The sequence below is a fragment of the Limulus polyphemus genome, unplaced genomic scaffold (assembly GCF_000517525.1).
Source record: "Limulus polyphemus unplaced genomic scaffold, Limulus_polyphemus-2.1.2 Scaffold6488, whole genome shotgun sequence".
NCBI lineage: Eukaryota > Metazoa > Arthropoda > Merostomata > Xiphosura > Limulidae > Limulus > Limulus polyphemus.
In genome coordinates this window covers 21,632-47,173 of record NW_013672098.1, presented here as the reverse complement: position 1 = coordinate 47,173, position 25,542 = coordinate 21,632, and the positions used below count along the sequence as shown (strand labels likewise).

General features: G+C 34.6%; 1 long non-coding RNA gene across 1 annotated transcript; it reads right to left on the bottom strand.

The window, feature by feature from the left end:
• Nucleotides 1-402: 402 nt before the first annotated feature.
• On the bottom strand, nt 403-21,925 carry LOC111089513. Its single transcript, XR_002613768.1, has 3 exons — nt 21,685-21,925; nt 7,930-8,023; nt 403-557 (listed from the first exon to the last, which is right to left on the bottom strand). It is a non-coding gene; the product is annotated as an uncharacterized LOC111089513 (long non-coding RNA).
• Nucleotides 21,926-25,542: the final 3,617 nt, after the last annotated feature.

The following is a 25,542-nucleotide window of genomic DNA, read 5'->3' as shown; positions in this document are numbered from 1 at the left end:
GAGCATCAACTAGAAGGCAGTCATATAGGAGAAGAACATCAACTAGAAGAAAGACACCAACAGAATGACAGTCAACCAGAAGAAAAACATCAACTAGAAGACAGTCATATAGGAGAAGAACGTCAACTAGATGTCTGTCTACTAAGAAAGATATTTGTTGGACAATATTTGTTATAACGGTTCGGTAATAATCTGTATAGTACTGTATGTCCACTAAGAAATATATGTAGTTTCTTAATTACGAAACATAACTTACATACGTACTAGATCAAACATGCTATAGTATAAATATGGGTTTTATATCTATTTTTAAGAAAGGCCATTGTTCTCAGACACAAGGGTTTACAAAGATACTTTTTAATTCAAAATTATTGACTGATTAAATTGCAGAAAGACAAATATCTACATACCAATGAGAAAATATTCCATTAAGGGCCATATCTTCTGTCTTCCAGTAGGTATCGCTGTCGTACTTGCACTTTTGGCCACCACAGAACATCGAACACTGCACATCTAGTGGCGTTGTCTGGCGGATTTTCTCAGAAATTTTATTGTACCTGTAATGATAATAATTTCTTTTTCTTACACAAATGCAAAGCCTTGAAAGGTCACGTCACTTCCTGCTAAATTCGAGTTATCATTAACCACTTTTATAGGATAATTATTTAATTTTCCTATGAAGAACATGGACTTATTTGTAATACATCAAGCTTCAGAGTAACTTAATTTTATTTTAAATTAAGCTCCAGGATAATGCAGTTTTTTGTTTTAAACAGGTTTTTTATCCTTGTCAACCACAATAAGTAAATAGCTATAATACTTTATAAACCACTCAACAAAACAACACAGCGGGTATCTTTCAGGTAACTGTAAATACAACTGTCAAACAAACCACTAAATATAAAAGGCCTATTCCCTTTGTCACTCTATCGAGAACGCTTTCACACTCCTTTTTTGGTAATGCTCAACAATATACATCGTCGCTTAGCAACAATACTATCACTTGATTGTTCTTAGATCAACTATGGTGTTTATGTTGAATGCTCAATATTCATGTTGACTTGTTAGAAAGCTTTGTTTTTATTCTTTATTTTCTATAAGTTCGGTGATATAACAGCAAAATAGTTTAATTCAGAGGTTTTATGGCATTGAGTTGTAGCTAAAAGCAAAATAAAATTTACCAAGTAGTGTTTCAGCTAACGCCTACGCTACGTTTATGTATTAGGCCTGTTACGACAGCGGAAGTCACGTGACCCTGGTAACACGTCATGAGTTTCTAGAAGGATCATGACTTTTCCTGGCAACTCTAGTCTGTTCTAGGCGCCCCCTTTTTTAGTATATAAGTCCGGCAAATAAAGCAGAGTTATGGTTGCAGATAGATAGAGATAATCTAGTCAAGCCGTAAGTAAAATGTGTGAATCACTGTAATTTATAGCGTGTGTTCATAAAAGTAGTCAAGTTTAAAGTGACAATGGAAATTCTGTGTATTGGAAAGTTGTATCGAGAAAGAATAAACTAGTTTTAATTAAGAAAGGACCTGTATCGCTGAAGTTTCTCGGAAAGAATTTATACCGGAAATTAACAAACGACCAAATACGCAACAGGCCTAATACTTAAATTAGACTACAAATAGGCCTACTATTACTGACGTTATAGAGTCAGTTTTTAAAAAGTTTTAAGTGTTGAATAAATGTTAATTAATAAATATTCTTTTGGTATTTTAACACATATATTATCAACCTGGCCTTAAAACATAAAGAAAAATAAACGTTTATTACTACCAAATATCTTTTATCCCTTGTACAGTCGAAAAAGTTGAAAATTTGTGTCGGAATGTCCGCACTATGTTTTATACTTCCTGACCTAGAATACAGTAAAAAGGCTCAAGAGTGTTATTTAAATCACTTTCAGAGTGCACACGTATTTTTGTTCACGATAACATTTCATTTTTCTGCGTAGTTTTTACTAAAAATTTGGTGATTAAAAAAAATACTTCATTTTTGACGGGTTTTTATAACTGGTCCACTATATAAAGACGAAAAGCCGTCCGTCTGTCACGCGGATATCTCGGTCGTTGCGGTATCGATCGACACGCAACCTGCACGAAACGCCGCCGCTTTCTCCGTAACATGCAAGTTTGACAAAAAGTCATGATATCTAATCAAAAACACCTAAGGTGTGGCAAAAAAAAAAAAGGATTGAGTGTGCGGCTTAAAGGAATGAAATCAGAATTGGCGACCAAACTGGTAGCTACACTTATAACAAATATTCATTTTTTAGTTTGTACTTAGATGTATTTAAAGTTGAGGAATTATTTAAAGCAATTTCAACAATTAATTTGGTGAATTATTACTTTTGTTATACTTAATTATACTTAATTTATTGCCAAGGTTAGAATACGAAACGAAATCGTTAAAAAGATCTAGGAATCCAACATATGTCGTGACGTAACACCGATAATTATGGTGTCATAAACATATTCGTTATTTGATGACGAGGAACCCACTTTGAGACTAATAATGGCTGGAGACGACTTGAATGGGTAATGAAGAAAAACTTTAATATAACAGCAAATGTACAACGTTTCGACAAGGTTTTGTTAAACTTATATTAAAGTTTTTCTTCATTACCCATTCAAGCCGTCTCCAGCCATTATTGACGATATTTATAGAAACACTGATTCACTTAGAAAATGGTTCAAGTCCTGTCTCGGTTTGAGACAGCAAGAACGTGATGAAACTGCGAACTATAATTCTGTTGACACTGTTTGACATAAACAAAGTGTTGGTGATGGAATATTAAACAGTCATAAACTGTTTATAGGCGGTTCAGCCAACATTAAGAAATGAAACATAAATCTTTTCGTGAACTAGTTAAGATATCGGATTCGACTAAAGTCTGCTATTTCTTCACAGTTTATGGGTTCATGAAAACAGTCAAACCTCAACGTTAAGCTTAAGCCTTGTCGATTCAGCTGTTTCATTGCCTATACCATTGCAATGCAAGATCCCTTTTACAAAACAGTGTGTCTTGAATATATGTTATTAGTTTAAAAAAAGGCCAACCTTGTTTTTTAATGAGTCAAGGTAAGTTTCAACCCAGAATTAGTTGATATAATACTTAATAAACTCTTACCAAATCTTAATCTTCTTCTGTTAAACATAAACAATTTCATTTACTACTCGTAACAGTATGTATAATACGTCACTTTGTAAATGGTGCCGAAGATTGGTCCCTTACGATTTTTGTTTGCTCCTATTCTACGACTATAAAACATGCGAGGCACACAATGTTAACATTTTTAAGAAACAAAAATATATGTAGAACTGGTCTGTATTGGTAAAACAAAGGAAGGTGTGGTTTCATCAAATGAAAAAAAAAAAAGATATTGCATGATCAGCTACCAGTTGCACACTGGAGGTAAAGAAAATCAAACAGCTCATCAGTGGAAATATATCTAAAAACTTAGCAGCTAAAGTAGAAAGTTTTCTTTGAACTGTAAACAAGACAAATCACAAGGATTTAGCTCTCTAAATGCAGCACCAGTAGTTTTTCATAAGTTCCTCTCAAATTACATAGTTGAACAGATGCCCATCTGTCAAAGGATATACAAGGGATATCTGGCATGTGAAAAAAAAAATGAATTATTTCATCACATCGAACGAATGACATCTCTTGTAATACATCAACGTAAGTTCGGGCAACATAATATCATCTACCTGGTGTTACAATATTTCAAAAATTGTACAGACCATGACACGAGTGTTTCGAAAGGATTTGTGGTGGTTGATGGTTACAGCTGTAAAGGTAAGTTACGTGAGGGTCGGGATACAATGTCTCAAGGTGTTCTCTGTTATAGTATATAACTAACATGCTAACATCGATATGCTGAGAGGAATTATGTAATCTTTGTACGAATTACATACCACTAATGTATGGTTCCAATAAGACAAAGTATCACACCACATGTCCAAGATGCTGACATCATTATATCACAAAACATTTTGGTATAGGATGGATACCAATGAGGTACGTTTCATCAAGAAAAAGCATCTAACCCACTTGTCCAAATAAATATGCACCTTCCTCCACGTGATGCAAGTATAAACAAGAATCCACAGTATACCATCTCTTAAGAAGTTTTGCTATTGTGAACAGACATGCATGACTTAATGGTCATCGTGCCAGATTGTGAAAATACAATGGTTCATGGTTCTGGTCCTGTTGACACAAAATCGCGCTTCATCTAGGGGCTATGGTTGAGTTACAAGAGTGGTGGGCGAATTGGACTATTCGAATATAGTAGCCCACGAGTCAGTGGAGGGTACCGTTGACTAGCTGTCTTACTTCTGTCTGTCAACTCAAAGATGTTGACTGGCTGTCTTCCCTCTATCTGTCAGCTCAAAAATAGAAACAGCCCTTGTGGAGATTTGCATGAATATCCAGAAGAACAAAAAACAAATAATATGAGTTGCTTAAACAGTCCTCAGAAGTCCTTATCTGCTCACTGTTAATGAAAATTGAAAAGTATATAAAGACAGTCGACTCAAAACTAATGCAAATTCAGTACATAAAAACCTTGTGCAGTGGAAATTGCCCTGTAAAGCAAACGCCTATTATCATAATGTAGAACACCATAAGCGGTAGAAGAAGGACTGTAAGACCTTGGCACTCATCCTTGGATCAGCCCATAACCAGGACCATCACACAGAACACCATCAGTAGTGGAAGAAGAACTGTAAGAATCGGGAAATCATCCATGTGTCGGTTCATAGCCAGAATTATCACCCAGAACACCATCGGTAGTGAAAGAAGAACTGTAAGAATCAGGGAATCATCCTTGTATCGGTTCATAGCCAGGATCATCACCCGGAACACCATTAGCAGTGGAAGAAGAACAGTAAGAATCAGGAAATCATCCTTGTATCGGTTCATACACAGGATCATCACCCGGAACACCATTAGCAGTGGAAGAAGAACTGTAAGAATCAGGGAATCATCCTTGTATCGGTTCATAGCCAGGGTCATCACCCGGAACACCATTAGCAGTGGAAGAAGAACTGTAAGAATCGTCAAATCATCCTTGTATCGGTTCATACACAGGATCATCACCCGGAACACCATTAGCAGTGGAAGAAGAACTGTAAGAATCAGGGAATCATCCTTGTATCGGTTCATACACAGGATCATCACCCAGAACACCATTAGCAGTGGAAGAAAAACTGTAAGAATCAGGGAATCATCCTTGTATCGGTTCATAGCCAGGGTCATCACCCGGAACACCATTAGCAGTGGAAGAAAAACTGCAAGAATCATTAAATCATCCTTGTATCGGATCATCACCCAGAACACTATTGGTAGTGAAAAAAGGACTGTAAGACTTAGGCATTCATCCTTATATAGGTCGATTACCAGGACTACTCTTGTAATGAGCATCCTTCTGTGGAATCCTAATCTTAATCTGTTAAAGGTTAAGCTTAATATCCTTCATAAAAAATAAACAAAACTAAATATATAATTTATCTTCATGAAGAAAAAATATTTTTTTTTATATTAAACACAGTAAAAATTAAACTCCTAAATCTGTATATTGAAATCATGGAACTAACATTTATTCATAAAACCTGCACTAAAATAAACGTTAAGCTAAGTTGCATTTATAGGTTTTGATGCACATGTGTTAAGGACTAAGTTTTAGTCTTGTGTTTTTAATCCAAGATTTACAGTTTTACGTTTTCACTAAAAAACTATTTTTTTAGTTTAAAATGTTTGTTACAACTTTTGTCTTTATGTTTCAGAGCAAAAAAAATAAACTCTTGTATTTTCGTGTGTTCAAATCATGAAGTTTTATGCTTCAATGGAGAGAGACTGTATTTAGCTCTCTGAATTTTTACAAAGGAACTTAATTCTACAGAGGTTAAGTACGATATATTAAAATGGTTTTGAAGCCTTAATACGTCGTTAAGTTTCATATTGCCACATATTGTCATGTCTATCTGACGACAGTGCATGTTGACAATAGTCCTACAATGTAGTTTTCATTGCACAAAGCTTCGTTTTCAGGCTGTAATTGCAAGCGCACAACCTTTCTCTCTGTAGTTATATCTTATCTATCTAGTGTACAGAAGTGATAGTTTCCCAGCACCCTTTTCAACATTCTGATCAGAAATTCACAGGTGTTGCGTCCAGTGACATAACAGGTATATCTTCATTTCCCAGATTGAGGTATGTGACAGTTGAATTTATATTTTATGGAAACAGTTTGTATGCACGTGACTTGTGTCTGTTTCTCCAGACAGATTATGTTACTTGGACGGCTTTCTGCTACTAAAGGTCATTTTCTGAATGGTCCTGGTGCACCAAGTTGATCCATAAGCAACACTTACATGGGAAATTCTAAATACCCGACCTGAACATATATTTAAGATTGCAATGTATGAATACTTTATGTAGAAAAGGACAGTTTCATACCTTTCCCAAAATTGACCAATTGTTGGACATATCACACTACCTACTAAATTCTAAACAATCCCAAAATTTATAATGCCTATGGTTACCGCGTGAATTGCTGATTCGCATATTCAAAATCATCTTTAATATAACTATTCAATCCTGTGTATTTCAGAGGCCAACTATAACTGTCGTATTATATCTCCCTTCTAATGATGTTATTTTTGTGTTCAGTTCACCAGGAGTACTATTTACAGCCCTTTTAATGCTGTTATTTTGTGTTTAGTTTACCAGAAAAATTTTATTGTCCATACAAAGCTGTTATTTTTGTTCGATTGAAAGAAGCATTGTGCATCATCCTATCCTACATTGACAGCATATCACTAACTATAAAAGGCTCTATTCGTTTTGTCACTCCGTCGAGAACGCTTCCGCGCTCCTTTATTTTTGGTAATTCTTAACAATGTATATCGTCGCTTAGCAACAAATCTATCACCTGACTGTTCTTAGGCCAACTATGGTGCATATGTTGAATGCTCAACATTCATGTTGATTTGTTAGAAAGGTTTGTATTAATTCTTTTTATATATATATATAACTTCGGTGACATAACAGCAAATAGATTAATTCAGAGGCTTCATGACATTGAGTTGTAACCAAAAGCAAAATAAAACTTACCAAGTAGTGTTTCAGCTAAGCCTTACGTTACGTTTTTGTATTAGGCTACAAACAGGCCTACTATTACTGACGTTATAGAGTCAGTGTTTAAAAAGTTTTAAGTGGTGAATTAATGTTCATTAATAAATATTCTTTTGGTATTTTAACACATATATAATCTACTTGGCGTTAAAACCTAAAGAAAAATAAACGTTTATTACTACCAAATATCTTTTATCCCTTGTACAGTCGAAATAGTTGAAAATTTGTGTCGGAATGTCCGCACTATGTTTTATACTTCCTGACCTAGAATACAGTAAAAAGGCTCAAGAGTGTTATTTAAATCACTTTCAGAGTGCACACGTACTTTTGTTTACGATAACACTTCATTTTTCTGCGTAGTTTTTACTAAAAATGTGGTGATTAAAGAATTACTTCGAGACTGATGAAGGAAGTGAAGAGTTGGTGTATCTTGGAGGTACATACAAATTTGTTTTAGTTAAATTCAATAATTTTCGTTAATCATTCAACAATGATTTCTCGTCATTTTTGACTGACTTTAATACATAGTCCACTCTGTTAAATAAAATATACTTGTTCGGCTAAAACGCGAAACCACAATTACTTTACTAAACTGATGTAAATTGTTACTGTCAAAGTAAGATTCACATACTTTTAATCAACTCCTATGCTAGTAATAAGAATCAAAACCTTGTATTTTTACCTATTATTATAATCAGTACACGAACTGTTAGGTAGATTGGCCAGGTTCCAGGAAAGTTGTGTAATCGTTCATGAAACAAGAAAAAACAAGTAACTTACCGCGCAGATGGCGGATGACCGCACGTGATGGAATGACGTCCAACAGCTGTGACAGGTGGTAATGCACTCTCCAAGTCCTTGTTCATCGTTCATTCTGTGATGAAAATTCAGAACATATATATTTTATTACAAACACGTGCATACGCGTGTGTGTGTGCGTATGGAAAGCATTTATGTTTTTAACAGTATTAAGGAAATAACGTCTAACGACACGTGACGTATCTTTTTTTTTTGCTGTTGTTGTCAAATTAGAACGTGCCAGTACCGCAATCTCGTACACTACAAATCGAAGTGTCACACTTGTACAAGCTAAGGATCTAGTACGGATCCGGGGTTGTAGATTCGTCGTTATACACGTACTGTACGAGCTGGATATGAATGTTAATTAAGTAAGCACCGCCCACTGATATTCAAATAATATACACCCCAGAAACATTTTATAAAACTTGCTGATCTAAGTTGGAAAGGCTTGTTGCAATATGAAAAATCAACATAGTTCCCAAGTCAACGCTTTGTTTATCAATGAATTCTGTAAACAGTTGCTAGTTGAGTTGTTATACGTAATATTGTAATATCATTATTATGTACACAGCTTTAAACAGTTATGTGTGTCATTTAGGTTAAATACGTGAAGCGTATAACATCTGTCTTAGGGTTAATGTCCTGAAGTGGTAGCTACCTTTATGAAGTATCACCTGTCGTAGGACAGTTACAGCTACCTCAGGGTTACTGTCATGAAGTATTGGCTACATTAGGAAATATTACTTACTTATCTCAGGATAATTACAGCTACCTTGGGGGTAATACTTCCTAATGTAGCCAATACTTCATGACAGTAATTACTTATCTCAGGATAATTACAGCTACCTTAGGGTTACTGTCATGAAGTATTGGCTACATTAGGAAGTATTACTTGCTTATCTCAGGATAATTACAGCTACCTTAGGGTTACTGTCATGAAGTATTGGCTACATTAGGAAGTATTACTTATCTTCTGGTTAATGCCCGGAAGCAGAAGAAAGGCATCTTGAGGAATGACTAGTTGCCACCTTAAGACATCAGGTTATTAGATCGCAATGTAATTTTAAAGTACTTAAACAACACCTTTAAACGACGAAAGCTGACGAAGTATTGTAAACCAATAGGCCTAAATACTGTGATATAACTCACGTGGACTCGATTTCTTACAGTTTAAACGACGAAAGTTGACGAAGTATTGTAAACCAATAGGCCTAAATACTGTGATATAAATCACGTGGACTCGATTTCTTTTTAGATTCCTCTTAATTTATTGTGTGTGTGTGTAGTCATTGCCCAGGAGGCTTTTCGTTAAATACCAGAACTAGTCAGTTGCGTTGGACGACAGCTGGCGAAGTCTAACGTTTCTGATGTAAGTCACATAGTCTGCAGATCGGTCCCAAATACTATTTCTACCTCTACGTTTTTGGGCACTTCATAGATATATAATACTTTGAAAGTAAAGAAATATATTTCTCATACAATAGCTAACAAAATTATCTAACTATGATCATATGTTGTTTAATATCTCGTGTGTCGTCCTTTATCTTTCAAAAACCGCTTGGATGCATTGTGGAAGACATTCTTCTAATCTCTGTCCAGCACTCACTTTCCCTTTTTACACTGCAACTACAGTTTTCCTGCATTGGCCGTATGTTATCTATCTTCAATAATTTGTCTGCATATACCTTGCTGCACTCATTCCTCCATCAATCTTCCACTCCAATTGCTGAGAGGCAGCCTCAAACTATCCTGTTACTGAACTGGCCTATTTATATTTCTTAATTATTCCTTGGATTGCACATCTAGAAAACCCAGTTTTGCGAGTAGCATCCTGGCTAGACAATGTGTTATGTAAAAACTTCACAGGCTTAGATTAAATAAAAGTTTCTTAAACTTTCTGATTTTAAAATATAAATGTATAAAACGTATGATATATATCAATACCACAGTTTGTTCAATTTCACAGAAATATTTTCCACAAGAAGGTAAATGATCCAGTCCAATAGGTAACTAGGGCGAAAGGATTTTTTCCCCTTGGCCCACGTTGTATCTTTAAACGACAAACACACACATGATGCACGAAGATTTGAAAACCTATATATTAAATAACAATGAACAAAATACATATTATATTATCTAAATTCAAAATGAATACCCCCCAAACATTCTGGAGGGAGCTCATCACCTACTTGCTACACAAACATCTAAGTATTTATAAGTTATTTTCTGAAATTCGTGCAAAGCTGCACAAGGCCTTATTTTGCTAGCCATTTGTCATATTAGACTAACAGACTATTTAGACGGTAGGTAATCTACAAAACCTACTACCAGCTTTTTAGGCTACTCTATTCGAATACTAGTATATGACCTTCACTCTTATAACTCATCCACCTCCCTAGGTGCGGAGCGTATTTTTACGGTAACAGGACGCAAACGCTAGACTTTCAAATTCATAGTTCAGCACGCTAATCACTAAGCCAAGCCCGTCCACATGTAATTAATTTCATTAAAGTCTATTGTACAATGTGATTAAGACTGATAACGCTTTTTTTAGAAGATTAGGTTAACAATAAACATTTACGCCGTATTTTCATGACAAACTGCGAATATTACAGATCGTTTAAAACAGTTACTGTCATTATGAAATATTTCTCTGTCTTTTATAGCATACGTCAAAGGTGAAAACAATGATCCCCTTAAATGTTTGTATAAAATGATTTATTATGTTTAAGTATTAATATTTTACGATGACTCGTTATAATTGTAGGTAGCAGCACTTTAGAGAAAACACGACATGGCTTAAATAGATCACAAAGTATATGCAAAGTACACAACAGAACCAACACTTGGCGACATAGCTTAATACCTGTATGCATAAATACACGACTGACTTAACCGTCGTATACACTGTAGACGAAATTAAACATTATCAGCTAATATCCCCAAGTCATTTAAAAGTATATAAAACAATTAAAAAATAAGTTTCTAGTATAATGTGAAGGATAAACTATAATTTGTTTTATGTTCTCTGCCTTCACTGCTAAAGTTTTCCCAGAAACTTTATATTTTGTCATTTTTAATTCTTACTTTTATCAGTTCTTGACAATTAACTATAGCATGTGACAATAATGACAGCCTACATCAAATAAACGTGTGTATACAATTTATATGAAAGAGTTATGAACATCGTCTAACACGATACTAATTTTCTCCTCAAATGTTTAATAACTCGTAAGTTGCAAAGTTTCTTTTTATGAAACGATGTTCTTTGGCTATAAACTCCACACTCCTTTACCATCCAACTTAACAATTAAACTACTAGTCGAAATTAACATTACACGCCCATTCAAGAAGTGTTAGGACTAGATTGTTATAGAAGATAACATTACACTTCTATTGAAGAAGTGTTAGGACTAGATTGTTATAGAAGATAACATTACACTTCTATTGAAGAAGTGTTAGGACTAGATTGTTATAGAAGATAACATTACACGTCTATTGAAGAAGTGATAGGACTAGATTGATATAGATGATAACATTACACTTCTATTGAAGAAGTGTTAGGACTAGATTGTTATAGATGATAACATTACACGTCTATTGAAGAAGTGATAGGACTAGATTGTTATAGATGATAACATTACACTTCTATTGAAGAAGTGTTAGGACTAGATTGTTATAGATGATAACATTACACTTCTATTGAAGAAGTGTTAGGACTAGATTATTATAGATGATAACATTACACTTCTACTGAAGAACTGTCAAGACTAGATTGTTATAGATGATAACATTACACTTCTATTGAAGAAGTGTTAGGACTAGATTGTTATAGATGATAACATTACACGTCTATTGAAGAAGTGTTAGGACTAGATTGTTATAGATGATAATATTACATTTCTATTGAAGAAGTGTTAGGACTAGATTGTTATAGAAGATAACATTACACTTCTTTTGAAGAAGTGTTAGGACTAGACTGTTATAGATGATAACATTGCACGTCTATTGAAGAAGTGATAGGACTAGATTGTTATAGAAGATAACATTACACTTCTATTGAAGAAGTGTTAGGACTAGACTGTTATAGAAGATAACATTACACTTCTTTTGAAGAAGTGTTAGGACTAGACTGTTATAGATGATAACATTACACTTCTATTGAAGAAGTGTTAGGACTAGATTGTTACAGAAGATAACATTACACTTCTATTGAAGAAGTGTTAGGACTAGATTGTTATAGATGATAACATTACACTTCTATTGAAGAAGTGTTAGGACTAGACTGTTATAGATGATAACATTACATTTCTATTGAAGAAATGTTAGGAGTAGATTGTTATATACGATAACATTACACTTCCACTTAAGAACTGTCAGGACTAGATTGTTATAGAAGATAACATTACACTTTCATTGAAGAAGTGTTAGGACTATATTTTTATACAAAACAACATTGCGATTCAAATAGATGGAGTGTTCGTATTAAATAATTAAAAAAAGTAAAGGCATCACCATAGTCGTGAATAAATGATGTTTTAATGAAACATACAATTGTAATGTTTTTCCTCAATTCTGTAATTAAGGATTTTAACCAAGTAAGTGCGGTTTCAAGTATCAATTATACAAAAAATTACACTTTTAAATAATTGATTCAATAAATTAGTTACAAGCTAAGTGCTTTTTTGTTGTTGGTCGTTGTTTCCATTTTTAGTCATCCTTCAAATACATGGAGTACGAAGAACTTGTACAAAAGTTTTGTTATTTAACATAGTTAAAATATACACGTAGAATTTAATTCCCTAAGTTCACTACTTTCAGGTTTATCTGGGCCGGATTCTTTACAGTAAGTGTCTGTGACTTGTTGGCGATAAATTCGAACAATAAACGGACAGCACACAATCCATTTGTTTTAAAATAATATATTCAAAACAAGTCAAACGTATGTACAAAAATTATTTACACCATAGGAAATCACAGTTGTATCTAAAATGCTAAATAATTATATTTTCTTATCAAAAGTCCACACAGGCTGAATCAATTACATTAGAACCCAACTGACATGACGAATCATTTTTTTATACTCTGTATCTTACTGCACAATCTGCGATAAATTCGCTTAAATTACCCCATGGGTTACCACAGTTGTATCCGGAACTTTAAATAATTGTCTCCTTTTCATCAAAGTCCACCCTTTGACAAGACAAATTATTCTCCTTTATCTCTATTATTAGAGTACAACTGTGAAACTCACTTTAAATATCGCCCGTTACCGCTAAACTAACAATAACAGTTATATTGGTCGCCTATATATATATATGTTCAACTGAAGCCTAGAACATTTTACAAACTACGAGACACTATGATGTAACAATACTCGCTTAAGGCAACGAGAAAAATCCAGAAGGTACGAATAATGTCTTGTCAAATTACAACAACTGAGCTACACGCACAACGCACGACTCATACCGAGTTACATAACGAAATTTCTGATGACTATCGCTTTTAAAATAATTACTTTTAAACACTCTTATCATGAAAATTAAATAATCATTAAATGAACTAAATAATAACTCTTACACTAACAATTAAACTCTTTAATGTTCGGACATTCTTTTAGTATCATACAGTTAGATCAAGCTTTTCCAATAGCAGTTAGAATTTTAAACCGGTTTTACTGTACTAACCTTTTCAGCTTGAGCCTTTATATTACAGCACAATAACAATTAGTCCCCTCTAATAGGGCAATAATTAAGTTATCCATTCTACAAGAAGGTAATTAAGATTGTCTTGTAAATATCGCTCACACAAACTGCCAACTTAACTTCTGCCACAGTAACAGGGTGCTCATAATATATTTTTTTAATTAACCACCGTTTAAAATATTGTACGATTTTACACACCATACGTCAACTATCTACCTAATACTTCACCAATTAGTGTTCTGCGAATTTTGTAATTACTTCAACCTCACGAGACGTTTCGTTGAATTCCTAAAATTAAGCAGTGAGCATATATAAATTATTGCAAAATTTTCGGACACTACACACTAAAATAGGCCTATACATTTTGAACCCTAATATTATCCACTGGTGGGGAGAATCTCGTCTAACGAAGAGATCATGCACTTTGCAAGTCTGAGAATTAGTGGAATGAAATCCGCCAACTAAAAATGATACAACAAATGCTTTACATAATTTTAATCTTTCTTTCATTTTGAGTTACTTTTTCATCATATAAAAGGCAGTTCAAAATGTCCTTGTGTATAAAGTGCGCTAGTTATATTTGGATACAGTCATAACGGTGGCTTAAAGAACATCACAGTAATAAGGACCAAAACGACAGATAATCTTTGATAACGGAAGGAAACATACCAATCTTTTATTTTTTTAACTTATCTCTATCATCACAAAAAAAGGCACAACTAAAACAAAAGTTTCAAGTTTACAAAACAGGTTTTAGTTTCCTGACGGTTTTGGATCATGGCAACCGAGAAAATTATTAGTCTAAGGCCATTAGTTTGTTAGTTTCAAACGAAAAAAATATTGAAACATCTATAAAATCGACTGTAATAAGATATAATATATCGATTATATTTTTACTGATATTTTATTAAGCTGTACAAGCTCAAGAATTCCATCGTTCAGGTTTTGTTCGTGGGCTTTCGGATTAATGAATATTCGAATCACATAACGGTCGTTATTTCAGGCTGGTTGATAGCTCTACGATTATTCAAAATCCTTTCAACTTTACGAACAATGAACAACAATTGTGTTTTCGATGCAACACTATATACCGTACAAACAATGCAGAAAAATGATGCAAAAACGTTTTTTTTATGGTGCTTCCCCTTTCTAAACATACGTTTGTTGTGCCCCCCCCCCTCCCGCATAAAAATAAAACAAGTTATAAAGTGGTTCAAGCATAAGAAAAACAGTTATACGAATTTAGTGAAAGAATGAGATTGAGCTGGGAATGTGATGATGTCTATTATTGGCTAAATTGTTGACACAGCCAATCTGAGATCTCCCTCTACCTCCAGACCAGATCGCTGTTTTGTTTTGATTGCTGTCAGAGCAGAAAAGTCTGACAAAAGGACTTCTATTGGTGTTCTTGACAGGTCAAGGTATTCTTTGTGAACTAGAATAGTGTAAACATAAATTCTGCCTGAAGAGTTTTTATCAATGGAACTTTTCTTGAGCTGCCATTGGCAGATGATAAGCTACGCTATCATTAAAGGGATTTCGGATCCAATCATATTCTTCCGTTTATTCTTTGAATTGATATGAAAATTGGCACTGAATTTTCGGTAGAAACAACGTCACGAAGAAAAATTTGATTTAACTCATTTTCTTCCGAGACAAATAATCATTTCACAGTGTCCATTCTCAAACTGTTTTTTCCACAACACTTTTTTGTTTTTGCAAGATACAGACACTTCGTCACTCAGCTATTACCATTCCAACCTTGCACTGATAAGTTAAGGTTGTTAAGTTGATTGAAAATATTAGCCAGGTAGCATAGTACTAGGAGCCACTGCCAGTGTGTGGTTGCAGTCCAACAAAAATATGAATTTCGTCCTTCAGCTGCACAACCTTCCCGTGAGACAATCAGGAGCTTGTCGTACGTGGATCACATTTCTCCAGAAGAATGTAGGATGGCTTGCTGTTCAAAGATCTTAATTTCGTGAAGTTCGCACCATCCACGGAATCTTGTAACATTTTGTTTGCTTCGGCCGTAACATGTTTGAAGCTAGTACTTCTGTGTGTATGATGCAATGTGTAAATATTACACCTGAAGCAAGAGTAATTACTTTGGATCTGGATTCTTTCTTGTTTTAAACAGATGCAGCTGCGCTATCAATGCATATCCCATAACATTAACCTAAGAAAGATTGTGGTGAAAACCTCATCAACATGTAAGAACATGTGTTCTTCTGTAGCTTTCCTTTCTAGTGTTTGACAAGACAGAAACTCTTCGTAACAACATGGTACAAATACCAGAAGCTGAGCTATATGGTACAAATACCAGACGCTGGACTAAATTTGGAATATCTGTGGTTTGATCAAGCTGTATGATGAATTTCGGACAGCTTTGGATGCATGTTATCAAATAGATTTTTATGTAACTTTTAAGTGTGGAATTAACCTCCACAGCTCCCCACTGTAACCTCTTTGTACATGCTATTTTCAAATGTTAATTGTTATTACTATATTGCCCCCCCCCCTCCCTCCCCAGTTGCTCAGCGTTAAGTCTACAGGCTTACAACACTAAAAATCTAGATTCAATAATCGTGGTGGATAGTAGCTTTGGGCTTAACAACAACCAAACCAACCAGCCTTAGAACTATACTACTTAATAGTAGTCATATTAGCACGGAAGTTTTTAAAACTTCATTTCTTATGTCTAAATTTGTATTTTCAGATATAATATATATGCTTCAACACTCGAAGTTGTGCGCCCCCCACCACCACTCCTCCCTACCGACTCCCCATACCCCACAACTTGTGGCAACACGTTTCACGAACGGCTTTCACGTTGTTATAAACAAAATTTTCTGACTTACAAACAGTCAATACGGTAAAGTGACCTAATTAGTTCTTAGTAAACTAAGTACCTGTTGTTGGTTCTAGTAAAAAACGTTTACAACCAGGTTATAAGTACCTGAGTGTGTTTTGAATAACTCTCTCTTCGTGAGAAGTGGAGGTTTTCGATCCAAGAGCAGGGATATCGATTTTACCTTTCACGTGAGATCACTGCAACACTTCACGAACTGTTATTAAACTCAAAAGCCACAAAATAATTCTTGGATGTTTCGTTAATAACGAGAAGGTAAAGCCGAATTTTATCACATTTACAGTTAGAAAATTAAATGAAACTATTGTAGTAACAAATAAACTGTTTTTATTACGACATCTAGGGCTACCGATTTTGTTTAGGCCTAACAGCACGCTGTTGAAAGTTTGTAAATAAGGCAAGAAATTATAACTTGTAAATTACGTAATCATTAAAATTATTGGTGTTTTAAACAATGATATATACAAGTCGATTAATTTAGTACAATAATAGAAAACATAAAAAATATAACCAGTCTATTTACACGAGTAAACTTTTGATAAAGTTTCGTGGCAGGAATTATTATAGTATAAATTTTATAAACTTAACGTAGAAATGTGAGAAATATATATATATATATACATATTTATTTGATTTGGTTTGTTTTGAATTTCGCGCAAAGCTACTCGAGGACTATCTGTGCTAGTCATCCCTGATTTAGCAGTGATAGACTAGAGCCTCATTAGAGGGAAAGCAACTAGTCAATACCACCTACCGCCAACTCTTGGGCTACTCTTTTACCAACGAATAGTGAGATTGACCGTAACATTATAACACTCCCACGGCTAAAAGGCCGAACTTGTTCGGTGAGAGAAATATACTCTTTAATGTGTTATATCTATTAGTGTTATATGTGTTATATCTATTAGAACAAGTACTTATGCAGTCCTTTCAGGTATGTCTTCGGACATACAACGCTAGAAACCGGGTTTCAATACCCGTGCTGCGCAGAGCACAGATAGCCCATTGTTTAGCTTTGTGCTTAACTTCAAACAAACAAACCTTTGAAGTAATAAAAGTTTGGAGACGGCTTGACTGGGTAATGAAAACTTTATTATAAATATATCACGTTTCGACAAAATCTCAAAACTTTTATTTTAAAAAAATTGGGTTACTAGTTATCAAGTTTTAAACCTTTCAGGTGGAGAGTCACTAGAGGCCTACCTTTAGCGACATCTGACGGTACACTTAGGTATCACGAATGCCACTTTTGCGACTACTAAAGTGACATCCAGTCGTTGTTTTTGTTTTCTTGAGTGACTTAGATACTCGCATTTTAAAAATAGACTAATTCCAAAACTAGAATGCCACCACCAGGGTTGGATTAAGATCACAGTGTTTCTTCCTTTTTTTTGTTGTCTTTTTTTTTTTCATTGACATTTTGGCTTTCAATACAACCTTTTATTATATATATAATACTTTCAAAAATTACGGTTTCTAACTAAAAAATTATATAAGAAGACTATTTAAAGAAAACAAAACTTAATCACTGTTTAGCCTCTTAACAACTAACTACCTTGTCTGTCTTTTGGTTAATTTGGCCATGACCCTAAATGAATATTTCTTGTCCAGTAGTTTTAATAAAGGTCATGTTACTGCTGTATATATTTGTGTTCGTTGTGCAAATTTCATGGAAAATTACTGATAGTAAACACCACCTAGGAAAACAAATTCTAAAATATGAATTTAAAATTTAGGCGAGGATAGTTGGGGCAAGGCATGTATTTTACAAAGGTCCAGCTTTAGCAGGTAAGCAAATTCTTCGGGTGGAAAAATCAATACAAGTTTTAATATTAAATTTACGTTCGCTTTACACTCTTTGCTTTGTCGTACAGAACCAGCAGCTGTGTTCATACACACAAACTCTGCAACATAAACTAAAATATGCTTCTGGAAAATTTACGAAGGTCTTCACACCATTGCAGCTAGAAAATGAAATAAAAAAAAAAAAAAAAAAAACAACAACAAAAACAAACGAGTTATTCTCAAGCTAAACATTAGGAAATAAAACAAGGGAGGCCTACTAAAGTAAAAAGTGTTGTAGAAACTGTTTGTTTGTTTTCAATTTTCGCGCAAAGCTATACGAGGGCTATCTGCGCTATCCGTACCTAATTTAGTAGTGTAAGACTAGAGAGAAGGCAGCTAATCATCACCACCCACCGCCAACTCTTGGGATACTCTTTTACAAACGAATAGTGGGATTGACCGTCACATTATAATGCCCTCAGGGCTGAAAGGGCGAGCATCTTTAGTGGGACGGGGATTCGAACCACCCTAACCCTAACCACCTGGCCTTGACGGGTCTAGAAAGTGTGGTATTGTTTTATATAATATTATATTTATAGATGTTCTTCGATGGTAACTGGGCAGAACAACCTTACGGCACAATTCCTAAACCTGGTCCTGGGTTAACCGTCCATTATATTTGTAACTAAGTTGAATCTGCTAAATCTACAGGAGTTAATAATGATTAACGGTTGGAATGTCTTGATTAATAATCCGATAGCCAGGTTTCAGTACTCTTCAAAATTCAGATGTATTTCCCCTAGTGACCGGTCCGGTATGACCAGGTGGTTAGGGTGCTCGACTCGCTATCCCCATCCTACCAAACATGCTCGCCCTTTCAGCTGTGGGGGCGTTATAATGAGACGGTCAATCCCACTATTAGTTGGTAAAAAGAGTAGCCCAAGAGTTGGCGGTGGGTGGTGATGATTAGCTGCCTTTCCTCTAGTCTTACACTGCTAAATTAGGGACGGCTAGCGCAGATAGCCCTCGTGTAGCTTTACACGAAATTAAAAACAAACCAAACCCCTAGTGACCAACTAACAGAAGATCGAGTTCAACCAAGGTTAAAATACAACCCTGTTTTGTACAATCTATATAGCTTTAATGGCAAGTCACGTGGTGTAGCTTTGAAACCGTCCAATCAAGCAGTTACACGTATTAAAAATAAGTAATTTCAAAGTAAAAGAAAAAAAAACAATTTTTTTTTTAGTAAAAATGTCTTTCTCAAATCGAATGTACAAAACCTGCTGTATGGCTGAGAATTGTGTTATTCCTGTTCATGTACGAAAAATTCTGAAGTGAAACTTAAGTTATATCACACATCCTTCCTTAAAATATCGCGAATATTTTACTAATTTGATTCGAGTCAAATTTTCACGTGAATCGCGCTGACCATATATATATACATAGTCGTTAACATACAATAGCTTGACGTAACTAGATTTTATACCAAAGGGGACAATCTAGGGTTCCCCCCCCCCGTAACTCTATACAGATGGCCTAAGTCATTCTGGTGAGTGCAATACGTTTTCTTGTGTATACTTGTGTTGATTTATCAAAACACACGGTAGCGTGTCGTGCAATCAAAACAACCTGCAGGGTGTGTTATTAATAGGAGTAATAGTTTAGCGATTTTCCACTTTCTGTAGCTTGGGCTGTGATAATCCAAACTATCACATATTTTCAGTGGATGTGCTCTACTGGACTCTTACTTCCCATACTAAACTCTAAGGCAATCCATTAAGAAATATACAAAAAGTCACGTGAGCTATTGGTCTGACATTTTTACTACAGCTTCAACTAAGAGTAAAAGTGGACTGTTTTTAGTTTTTTGTCATTCCGATTAAAGATGGCTGGTTTAGAGCAGCATAACTATAAGGTGAAATGACGTGTAGATACATAAGTATTGGTTAGGCCAAGCAAACTAGATTAGCAGTTTTCAAAACATTCATGAGGATGGGAGGTTATTATTCATTGCCAACTTTTCAGCACACATTTGCTAAATTTTATGAAATTCTACTAATTAAAATTTAAATAGGGTTTAGCGTCACGTGGTATTAGCTTAAGCAATTAGCATAAGTAATGATGTTTGACACGGCTGTACCGAGTACATGCGGGCGATGGCATGAAACTGTTAATCTAGTTTCCATGGCGTTACTATAAAGAAAGTTGTTAACATTGTTTTATAGATGAAAAACTACCACCATGTATTTTAAAGAATCTGATTGGTTCTTTAAGGTATAGGTCTGTTCCGAATAATAGGGTTGTGATCCTAATGCTAATGTTGGCTACAGTCGAGTGTCACTTTCTTACTTGCTGTGGTTTATTGGTGTGTATTGATAAAAAGTCATGATATCTAATCAAAAACACCTAAGGTGTGAAAGAAAAGGTGTGGCCAATAAAGGGTTGAGTGTGCGACTTAAAGAAATGAAATCAAAATTGGTCACCAAACTGGTAGCTACATTTATAGCACTGATAATAATATTACAGCAAATATTCATTCATCAGTTAGTTAGGCCTCGTATTTTGTTTTACCCACCATCATGCCCCAAGTAGAACCCATTGTATCTGTACTGTAGATAAATAGATATAATGGGGTGTCTAACGTGACTCTTTCCCCAGTAGCGAACAACCCTGTGCAACACTAGGTTGTTTTGTTTGTTTGAAGTTAAGCACAAAACTACACAATTGGCTATCTGTACTCTGCCCACCACGGGTATCGAAACCCGGTTTCTAGCGTTGTATTAATAATAATAAACGTAAGTAAACAGCAGGAAAAAAAAAGGAACTATGCAACTATTTGATACTATTAATCATAAGTCCGACCATGGCTGTTAAATAGTACTATAACAGTGTATATTCTTCTATCTGTCCTTGACTAAGTGTGTGTGAGGTATAACGTTTTCATTAAAGCGATTTACCTGAACGGTTAAAACAGAAACTTAATTATCCGATATTCAAGAGACCGTTCAAATTTACTTAACTGATAACATGAGAAACGTTCTACAGATCTCTGAGAAACTTACTCCAATCAGACACTAAAGTTCAGCACGTGAAAAGAAAGTAACACAAAACCGTAATATCCGACTTAGTAAATAGTATGAGAAATACAAAAACGAAACGAAACACGAACTAACAATACGTGAGTCATGTTTTATACCATTTTTTATCATATAATTCCAACACTTTAAAATCAACGTATAATTTATATACCTCTAATTACTTTGGTTAGAATAACATATTAACGATGCGTGTGTGTACAACAAACCTACTAGTCTGAAGAACTAATATTAAAACACGAGACAATTCATTGTTCATTGAATGGCTTCTTACCTTAGTCATAAGCTGTGATAAACTTCAGCTGAGATAGGCGTAGAGTGGTGAAACCGGCTCGTTTCGCATTTTAAAAAGTGAATATATGATTGGAACTGACAAAGTGTAACGTTTCTCTTAAACCTGGTCAACAGTAACCGTTTATTAGGCAACAGCCCGTCTCGTATTATTTTATTTTCATAAAAATACGCTCTTCTATATGAATTAACTTTCACAGTTTGTCAACTCACAAGTCACAGCTCGGAAGGAGAAGGCGTTAAGTGATCACGTTGGATAATACTTTACTGTTGACGGTTGTCCTGCAGGGGGCGTCACCAACAACGATAACTGTTTCTCACGTGCACGGACCACTGTTTGTGTGTGTGTGTTTACGGTAGATTCACGCAAACAAAAATTACGCTAGCACAGTGGTTGCTAAGACAACAATATCTGTATATAAGAAGACAGACCTAATATCTACGAACTTGTATGACTTGAAATTCCTCTTTAAAGAAAAACTTGGCGTGTTTATTACAATAAAAAATAAACAAGAATGAAAGCCACTTTACAAACTGAAATAGCTACGAGCTTCTGAAGAACGTTATTGTAAAAATAGCAACGTACGGCTTTGTTAAAGTGCCTTTTAAGATGACGTAATACTGAACAATTTCGTGAGAAAACAACAGGTGTGGAAGTACGTCGCTATAAGTAAAAATATTATACATTAAAGATAATGATAAACCATACAAGTACATTTCATAATAAGTTGTACTAACAGACATAATGACTGAATAAAAACAGACAAACGATCGAACAAATTATTACTTAAGAATATATATGTCAGACAACCTCATGGACGAATGATTATCTAAGAAAAACTGTATAGACGAACCAGTGGGTGGATAGTCAGTCATTTATCCCAGAGAATCTACGAACAGACTTTTTCAGGATCCAATGGGCGAATAGTTACCCTGACACAACCTACCAATAACTCAAATTTCAATACTAATTAATAAGTCAAAAATTCTATACTAATTAATAATTCAAAACTTTACACAAATCAATAAGTCAAAGCGTGGAAATGTTGACTTATTGACTAGCGTGGAAATGTTGACTAGCGTGGAAATGTTGACTTATTGACTAGTGTGGAAATGTTGACTTATTGACTAGCGTGGAAATGTTGACTTATTGACTAGCGTGGAAATCAGTCAACATTTCCACGCTAGTCAATAAGTCAACATTTCCACACTAGTCAATAAGTCAACATTTCCACGCTAGTCAATAAGTCAACATTTCCACGCTAGTCAATAAGTCAACATTTCCACACTAGTCAATAAGTCAACATTTCCACGCTAGTCAATAAGTCAACATTTCCACGCTAATCAATAAGTCAACATTTTCACGCTAGTCACAAATTCAAATTTCTATAATAGTCAGTAACTTGACATTTTTATACTAATTAATAAGCTTCTTACTACTCAGTAAGTCAAATTTTCTATACTGTGTTCCGAGTTCCAACTGAAAGGTTACGTTTTATAGCTTGTGGATCACTATGTTACAAGTCCCAACTGAAGGGCTAAGTTTTATAGCTTGTGGATCACTATGTTCCAAGTTCCATCCGAAGGGCTAAGTCTTGTAGCATGTGAATCACTATGGATCAATATTCACAACTATTAACTATCATCATACACAAACAAAACACGTAATAAACACAACTATTAACTATCATCATAAACAAAGAAAAGACGTAATAAACACAACTATTAACTATCATCATATACAAAGAAAACACGTAATAAACACAACTATTAACTATCATCATATACAAATAAAACACGTAATAAACACAACTATTAACTATCATCATAAACACGGTTTTAGTTAATCATGGTGGTAACAACATTTTAAGCTTGACAATAAGCATTCAATGTATCTTATTAACTTTCCTAAAATTATTTAACTGCCCAACACTTGAGGGTGTAGCTTGAGGGTGATCGTTTTATCGCAAACTTACACCTCGAGGAATCAAATCCCGGATTTCAGCATAGTAATTTCATAAAATTACTGCAGAACCACTGAAGGATATTTGAGATAGTCAACTCCTAGTTACTTGATGAAGAAGTCAGTCAAATAAGCCATACTGTTATGTTTCTTTGAACTTTACATCCTTGTCCAACAGTTGTTTCCGTGACCTTCTTCAGTTAGTCACCAATGACTGACAGCCACAATTTTGTCTTAGTGGAGATATATTCTCTATTGATTGCCACTGGAGATGGGCTTTGATGACAGACTTCCTTCAAGAGCCAGTCATATAAATGTCCCTCTATAAAATGGCTCTGTCCCTTTTAAAGTCAGGGATATTATATTTGTTATCCATCGTACTATGATATGATTATGTAGGACTCAAGCAACCATATGACCCATCACATGGTCATTTTATATGATCTATCATATTTTCAGTCTATATGACATGATCAGTTTATATGACCTATCACATGGTCAGTTTATATGACCCATCACATGGTCATTTTATATGACCTATAATATTTTCAGTCTATATGAAATGATCAGTTTATATGACCTATCACATGGTCAGTCTATATGACCCATCGCATGGTCAGTTTATATGGCCTATCATATGGTCAGTTTATATGACCCATCACATGGTCAGTCTATATGACCCATCGCATGGTCAGTTTATATGGCCTATCATATGGTCAGTTTATATGACCCATCACATGGTCAGTCTATATGACCCATCGCATGGTCATTTTATCTGATCTATCGTATTTTCAGTCTATATGACCCATCACATGGTCAGTTTATATGACCTATCATATGGTCAGTTTATATGACCCATCACATCATATGGTCACTCTATCTTGTACGTGGAGTATCTTACAGTTACGTGTGTGTACGAAAGTGTCTATTGTGATATAGACTGAACATTAAGTCAGTAAACAGTAAATATGTTTCTTTCAACCGTAATATAAATAATGTGTCCTTCTAACAAAATAAAAATACGTACCGTACTTAGTTTGATTCCTCCCCATCCGGGTAGAAAAACAAACAAACACTCATATCTTGATCCATTACTGACCTCGTCTCTTCTCTAAAAAAAATGAAAGAAAATTACAAACAAAAAGAAACTAATAGAAATCCTTTAAAAAGGTATCATATCTTTGTGTTGAATTGATTTCTTAAACCTAGTGTTTTTCTAACACCATGAACCTATTTAAGAGGTTCAGTTGTTTGTTTATAATTAAGCACAAAGCCACACAATGGGCTCTCTGTGCTCTGCCTACCACGGGTATCAAAACCAGAATTCTAGCGTTGTAAGTCCGCAGACATGCCGCTGTGCCACTGGGGGGCTAAGTGTTTCAAAGCAGAATTTTTACGTAACTTATTAATAACACAATATAATGAACAGAAATAGTAGACTTCTTACACCTCGTACAGCACCAACAAGTTAAAAACAAACATAACCCCAGCTGTCTTTGAATAAGAGACTATCTAAAATTTAAACTATGGATAGTCACCATCTTAATGTCGAGTTTATTCTGATAGTAATAGTAACAATAAAATAATAAGTTTTTCTGTAAAATTTATGTAACTGTGCATCAGATTACCTTACAAGATGTTTATTCGTATTAGTAACGCTACCTTACGTTTTAATTTTGCAATAGAGTTGGTGTCTTAACAATAAAGACGAGATTTTAGGTGTAACAGAGAGCTAAGAGTCGTTTGTCTAACCATAAAAAAAGTTTTAAAGTCATATCAAGGTGTAAATGAAAAATAAAGATTTTACAAAATTATATTTACCAGTAACAAATAAGTTTGTTTTGTTTTTAATTTCGCGCAAAGCTACACGAGAGCTAT